Here is an 8,002-nt window from a genome sequence, read left to right on the forward strand (position 1 = left end):
TTTGAAAACATCCTCACAAGAACATACACTCAATGTTTAGCATAGGGATGGTTATTGTTTTCGTGTGTGCTATGTCTTCTTGTCATGAGTATTGAAACATCTTGCAAGTTACAAATCAACCAATACAACAATCAGTTTAAAAAACAAAGAGCAAAGAGCAACCTTAGAGAGAAGAGAATTTCCAAATCCAGCTAACACCTTTGGAAGGGGTATCAAATCTTCAACTATCTTAAAAGATAAAATTTCATCCAACAAGATAAAGGAGTATCAAATAGAGTGATCAAAGGTTCCATCATACAACAAATCTTATCAAAACTATAGTCACATAAATCTGTCCACTTAATTAAATGAATATTTAGTATTTATTTGATTATTTAACCATCAATCAATAATTAATTAAATTAATATATTTAATTAATTCATCTTAACCCTCTTCTCCTATTAATTAAATAAATTATTCAATTTATTTGATTTAATTCACTTAACCAAATTCAGACCATTAATTAAATAAATAAATCATATTTATTTAATTAAATATTCTCTCACATTTAAATAAATTAATATTTATTTAAATCCCCCAAAATCCCACCTCTCACATTTAAATAAATTAATATTTATTTAAATCACCTTTATCCTCTACCCACTTGTATTTTCCTACAAATGCAAGTTGCACAATTATTTTAAATAAATAATTTATTTAAATCACCTTTATCCTCCACCCACTTGTATTTTCCTACAAAAGCAAGTTGCACAACTATTTTAAATAAATTATTTATTTAAAATCCTATTTATCCTCACCCACTTGAAACCTTTAATGGTTTCCCTTAAAGTCTTCAAACTTGATGGCTTTAAAGTCTTCGAACTTGATGGCTTTAAAGTCTTCAAACTTGATGGCTTCCTTCTATAGTCTTCTTAAGCCTTTAATGGTTTCCCTTAAAGTCTTCAAACTTGATGGCTTTAAAGTCTTCAAACTTAATGACTTCCCTTAAAATCTTCTTAAGACTTTAATGGTTTTCCTTAAAGTCTTCAAGCCTTTAATGGTTTCCCTCAAAGTCTTCAAGCATTTTAATGCTTTATCTTCATTTTTCTCATTTACATTTATTAATATTTATTTGAATATTTATCCAAATGCAAATTACACCATTTAATTGAAATAAATGATTTTATTTTAATTGGAAATACCAAAATTTCTCCCACTTGCATTTTCCTACAAAATCCACTTGCATTCCTAAACCCCTTCTAGATTCTTCTAAACCCTTCCTAATTAACCTAATCCATCCCCTAAATATTGTCACATTCCTAAGCAAATTGGAGTCACTTCTCAAAGACTCCAAAGTCTTTGAAAAACAATTAATGCTTTGTGTGTTCAACAAATTAACCTCTAAAGTCTTCCAAACCACTTATGGCTCTTACATGACCATTAATGGTTAATTCCACTTGCACCCATGGTTAAGGACTTTGACCCCTAACTTAACCCTCATGTAACCCATGTGTCTCTTCAAATCATTTATTTCTTTGACTAGGGTAACCATCATGTCCCCTCAAGCATTTAATGCTCCTTATCTCTCCTCTCAAGCTTCCTCATGGTGACACTTGTCAACATGGGATTGGGTTGAAAGTCTCACATGGATTGAATATCTTTCAATCCTAACCCTTGTTAAGATTACTCAATCTTAACCCTTCATTTCCCCATTTCTTCTATAAATAGAACCCTTCTCCTCAAGCAAAAAAAAAAAGCATTAGAGTATTGTTGTTATACTGACATTAGCATAGAGCTTTCTCATAGCATCACTATCTACACTTGCATAGCATTTGCTTATCATATTCAACTATCTTGAATCTCCATATGGCATCCATGGCTAGTGCTAAAAGCTGAGAGCTACACTCATTTGGGACTTGGAGAGGAGAGGAACAAGGGAGGAGCAACTATGAGCATCTTGATTAGCTATTTTATTCTATGTTTATATGCTTTCTATTTCATGCTTAATATCTCTCTTGATATGCCTGTTTAGGATAATCTTTTGTTGCTAACACTAACGTTTGTTTCTTGTGCTCTTGTGTGTGTGGCCATCAAACAGATTTTCTAATCCTTTTTGCAGAGCATCAGAAAGCATTGAATTATTTCTTTCACTTTGTTTTCAAAGTTGGATTAAAACAAATTCATTGTCTCTTTTGGCTTAAAAATTGAACCTCACATTTTCATTTTGGATCATAAAAAGAATCACATCTTTAGTTTTTGTTTGTAAAAAGAACCCCACTTGCAAGTTAAAAAGAACCACAAACTTCACATCAAATTTTATTTGCAAGTTAGGAACAATCTTTATTTTGGTGCTTAAAATCAACAACACAACTTTCATTTCTTGCATCAACTTAAGGAAATTCATAATCCACACTTCATTTTTTGGAAAAATGAAAAGAACAAGCCACTTTTCCTTCAAGTTCAAAGCGATTTACTTCAAGCAAAAACGTGTTCTCAATTCAGTTGACTAGGATTTCCAATTCTAGATTATACAACATCTTGTCTTTGGAGCTAAAAAGAACACCATGATTGTTGGAGCAACATCTCCAAATAGGTAGCTCACATTGCAATGAAAATCAGTTAAAAAGAACAAGTGCTTTCGTGATTGGCACACTTGTGCAAAAATAGTTTGTCGAGTGGTCCTACTTCTAACACACACTATCATCTCCCTTGGCTCTCATGGTCCTAGGTGCAAGAGAAAAGTGTTAGTAACACTCAAAGTTTATCTTTTTAAGAGAGGCTTGCCAAGAGACACATAACTCTTGGGAATGACCTCGCGCGGTAAATTTTTTGAGCCGCTATAGAAATTAGGTGTGAGCGAAAGTTGTAGCCTTGGGTATAGTTGTTCCTACAGTGCAACTTGCCAAAAGGACATGTGGGCCCCACCACAAGTTACAAGGTTCTTAAGTGAGTCACTGCAGAATAAACTTATGTCTAAAAACATCGAACATTACTAAACACCTTTTTTAGAAAGTCCACCCATTCTATTGATTGAGGATATTTGTGAGAAGTTAAGTGCAAGAGCATAGATGGTTTTGCTCCTAAGATACTCACCATACATATTTCTTTGAGTAGAAACATAGTTTTTTGAAAGGCTACTTGTAGCTTGATAAAAGTGGTGACTCCCCCATCATAGGGATCATCTATTTGTTATGCTTGCACAAGACTTAGTATATCACATCCTTACCTGCCACAGTGGGATTCATAAGGTATGTAGTACCAAAGTTGAAGAAATATCAAGATGTGGGCTGAAATTATCGCAACTAGCCATTTGACCTTAGGGATAAAAAGTGTTTGAAGTGTCTTCGTTTTGTGTCAAGACCAGTGTTAAACTGAGCCGACTTCAAGATTTTCTTTTTTTTTTGGAAAAACATACTCAAAAACATTTGGAAAAGGGGTCATAAAGTCCAAAGATTGGGTTGATTTAGACCCACACTTATTTGTGCCTTTTGAGGCAACATATCTTGTGTTTGTGTGCTGCTTGTGTTTTCTTGTCAAAGAAAAATCAAAACCAATTTAAAAAAAAAAAGTATTCATCCAACACAAAAAATTTCAAACACCAACATTTGGCAAAAATAAAATAAAAAACAAAGTGCAAAAACAAAGTATTAAACTATATGACCATCCTCCAAATTTTGAGAAAGAAAAATCTTCATCAACATATTGATTTGAAGAAAAGACCATTGAGCTCAAAGGCTTGCATCAAAAGAAGGAAATTTTTCTATCTCAATAGACAAATCTTTGTCTCACATAGAACCTTTTTACGTCACATGCGTCTATATCTTCAAGGAAAATCCAACGAGTTTGATCCAGGTCTTTAAACCACAGGGCTTTTACTCAATATAGAGCTTTGAGTTATCATAAAAACAAGGGAGGCAAAATCAACCCTGCCTTCTTTCCAGACATTTGCATCACATATAGCATAGCTCGGGAAGAACCACCAACCCCCGAAAGAGAAGAGGAAGAATTTGTCCCATTTGTAACACAGAGTTTTTATTGAAGTTAACATTTCATCCATTCTCACATTCACACATCATCAATCCATTCCAACTCTCAAAACATAAAGAGGTCTTGTCCTAAGTTTTTTTTTCGATATTGCTTGAATCCAACACAACACATCACTTTTTAGAGTGTCTCTACATCTAGGATAAACTCATCCTAAGAGGCATTTCTACGTAGGTTAAAACTAGTCTATGAGTGCATCCTCTCATTACTAGATAACTTGATTTGTAACACATCTTAGACCTCTCTGTACATTATCATATCCAACATTGTCAACAAACACAACAAAAAATTCATAGAAAGACTTTGGTAACATCCAACCTTTAAGTGCTAGAGATCCATATGCAAAACGCTTCCCCAAACATTTATCTCTCATTTCATCACCAACTCATAATCATTTTCACAAAACTTCAAACAACAACTTTCAAATAAAATGGCTCAAACCAGATCAAGGACTAGACAACAAGAAATCGAAGAGGAAGAAGAGGAAAATCTCAATGAATTCCAAGAAGCCCTTGGAGGAAATGCAAATGATGAAAATCCTCATACTCCCACTCGTGAAGCAATCGAAAGGGCACAACACAACCCCCTCTTCAATCGAATTTTTGATGAGATCCTCAGGAACAATGCTGATGCTCACTTTTTAAGACTTGCCCAAGAGGGAGCCAAACTACCCTCTGATTTTGATACAACACAATTACGACAAGCATCAGAACACCAGAGTCGTAATGAGGATGGAAGAGGCCGAGATCACATCAGATACAACCTTCATCAAGGAAATCCCCCACCTCCTCCTCCTCCAAATGACATTGACATGTTGAGGCAACAAGTCGAGAATCTCTCCCAACAACTCCATAGTGGTGTGAAAACAAACCAATTTTCACTTAATGATATTTGTCCCTATCCCTTTGATAGGAATCTACATATGCCACCTTTTCCATGAGGGTTTGAAACACCTAAGTTTGAAAAGTATCAGGGAAAAGGAGACCCTCGAGATCATGTCAGGGAATTTCATTCAGCTTGCCTAGAAGTGACATATGAAGACACATACCTAATACATTTCTTTCCTCAAAGTTTGGCAGGGACAACCACGCAATGGTTTTCCCGACTAATAGGCGACATTAGGACGTTCGAAGAATTGGTCTAGAAATTCATTGCACATTTCCCATAACATAGAGCGCAATGTCACCATGGCAGACCTATGTAACACCAAGCAAAAACCAGGGGAGCTATTTTCAGCTTTCCTGCAACGATGGTGACAAATGTCTAGCAGACGTTCCCTTCAGCTACCTGAAAGAGAGCTAGTGGAAATATTTATTTCCAACTTGAACGAAGAAATGAAATTTCATTTAGACATGAAAGGCACATAGCCTTTTAATGACATGATCACACAGGGTTTAAAATGTGAATGGGCCCTCATTAAAAAGGGGCTTATCAAAATATACAATGAACCAAAAGATGCCCCTGGCCCGCACTTCAACAGTGATAAATCTAATTTCTGGAATAAAAACAAAAATATCGTCAATGATGGGGTTGTAGATGCAAGGACTATCAAGAGTACACAACTTGTGGTCCAATTTGCGGGGCAAAACCCCCTCCTAAAAACAACACGGTTCCTCCCCCACCAAATCAAGGAGGCAATGTACCGCAAGAGGAACCAAGGCAAAGACAACAAAATTATAAACCAAAATGAACATACACTCCCTTAGGGGAACCTATTGAAATAGTGTTACGTCAATTGGTCTCATCAAATCTAGTGACCTTACCCAAAACATCTAATTATGAACCTCGGGTCAAACCTCCATGGTGGAGGGATAATGAACATTGCGAATTCCATCAAGGGAAAGGGCATAAAACAAGTAACTGTCATAGATTGAAAGATCTTGTTCAGAACCTTATTGACTGAGGAGAAATTGAAATTGAAGGACACGACCCAAAAACTATAAATAATGATCATCTTATGTTCAAAAATCCACTTCCATCACCGGATCAAAGAGGTCCTTCCACATCAGGACAAAACACAGATACCAATGATTATACACGAGCCGCTTATAATTACACTGTGAATCACCTATATGATGTCGATGAACAAATTACAATCATTACCATCAAAGATCCAAGCTCTACCTTCTATGTTATTACGCGTCGTAGCAAGATCACCATTAAAGCAGCTCCATAAGGCACCACCTCCATCCCAAAGCATTATAACCTTGTGGAACAATTAGATAAAATGCTTGCACTTATATCCATTTTAGAGCTATTGTGCCTATCCCCATCTCATAAAACAATCTTGGATCAAGCTTTCCAAGAGGCGTCAATCCCTACCAATCTAAACACAAATCAATTTCAAGCTATGGTGGGTAGTCTAAGGTCATCACCGTGTCTCACTTTCTCTGAAAGTGACAATTCATTCTTCCAGCAACCTCATAACGCCTCACTCCATATTGAAGGATTTATCAACCAACACAGGATCAAACGAGTCTTGATCGACAATGGAGCAGGCCTAAATGTCTGTACACTACAATTGGTCATAGCATTGGGATATGCGGTCTAATCAGTGGATCCCCGTAAAAAGATAACCATAAAAGCCTATGATGATGCAGAGCGTTCATCCAAAGGAGCAGTTGTGTTACCAATCCGAGTGGGCCCCATGGTGAAGCACATCATATGTCAATTTCTGGACCTTCCTGTGCCATATAATTTATTGTTAGGAAGACCTTGGATACACGTCATGCAAGCCATTCCGTCCACCTACCACTAGTGTATCAAGTTTCCTCATAACAGTGTAGAAATTACAATCCTGGGTGATGCAAATCCCTTTGCATATTGTAACAAAATCAACCATCAACCAGAGATTACCATTCCCAACAACAGAGAAGCTATCCCATCCACATCATATGTAAGTCCTGCCTCTCTTTCCAGTTCAAACACCATTATACCCAAGCAAGAGAAGCTAAAAATGAAAATAGCAGAGGAAGGTCCTAGGGAGTACAATCTATGCCAACTCTTTTGTGTTGGGAAACTACCCACTTCCCCTAGAACTCATGGTAAACCTCAAAGGTTACTTCACACACCACTGGTCAAGCCAACATGCACTTTGATGCCTTTTATCCTTGGAAAGAGTCAAGAAGAAGAGACCAGAGGACTTAGCAAAATGGATCTATAAAGATCCTATCACCACAAACATCCCACAAGCTAAGCTTCCCATAGATCAATATGGAAAAGGCCTTCTCATTATGCAAAGAATGGGCTATGATGGTCAGAGTGCTTTGGGACCTTGAAAGCAAGGACGACATGAGCCGCTGCAGTTGGAATTAAAGCCTAAAGATAACACTGGATTAGGCTTTCAAAAGGAGATTCTTCCTAAGCTCATATTCAAAGGAAAACCCAACAAACCTCTATATCAGCCTAATACTCTAAAGAGGCCACCCTTGATTATATCAGCAGCACCAAAAACCCCACCAACTACCCCAATGCGGCTAAGAATCCCAACAATACCATCCACAACACCAATCATCCCACCAATCAAACCAACAACCCCATCATCAGTAGCAACTGCATCAATAGCACCATTAGCAGTATCAGAACCCCTAGCAGTATTGACAACATTGATAATTCCATCGGAAGTAGCAGATTCAACAACACCGATACTCCCAGTATCAGATTCATTGATCCCAATAACCCTTCCTGTAGCACCAAACATTCCATCTCCAAAGGTACATCAACCGATCACACTTGCGGTATTTAACTCAAAGGATATCCTGGTATGGTATAGTAATCGGATATTGGAAAGCGACTCAGAGACCGACTCACATGAGTGGGAATTTGATTCAGTACATCTCAATACTTCAGATGAGGAAGATGCATCACCACCTCCACCTCGCAAAGAAATCCCTGTTTACGGAGAAGCACAAATAAAAACCTCTTGGGTTTCTGAACTGGAAACGTGTTCCATAGACCCTACGTCACATTCCACGCCTG

This window comes from Cryptomeria japonica, chromosome 2 (genome assembly GCF_030272615.1).
Source record: "Cryptomeria japonica chromosome 2, Sugi_1.0, whole genome shotgun sequence".
Classification (NCBI taxonomy): Eukaryota; Viridiplantae; Streptophyta; class Pinopsida; order Cupressales; family Cupressaceae; genus Cryptomeria; species Cryptomeria japonica.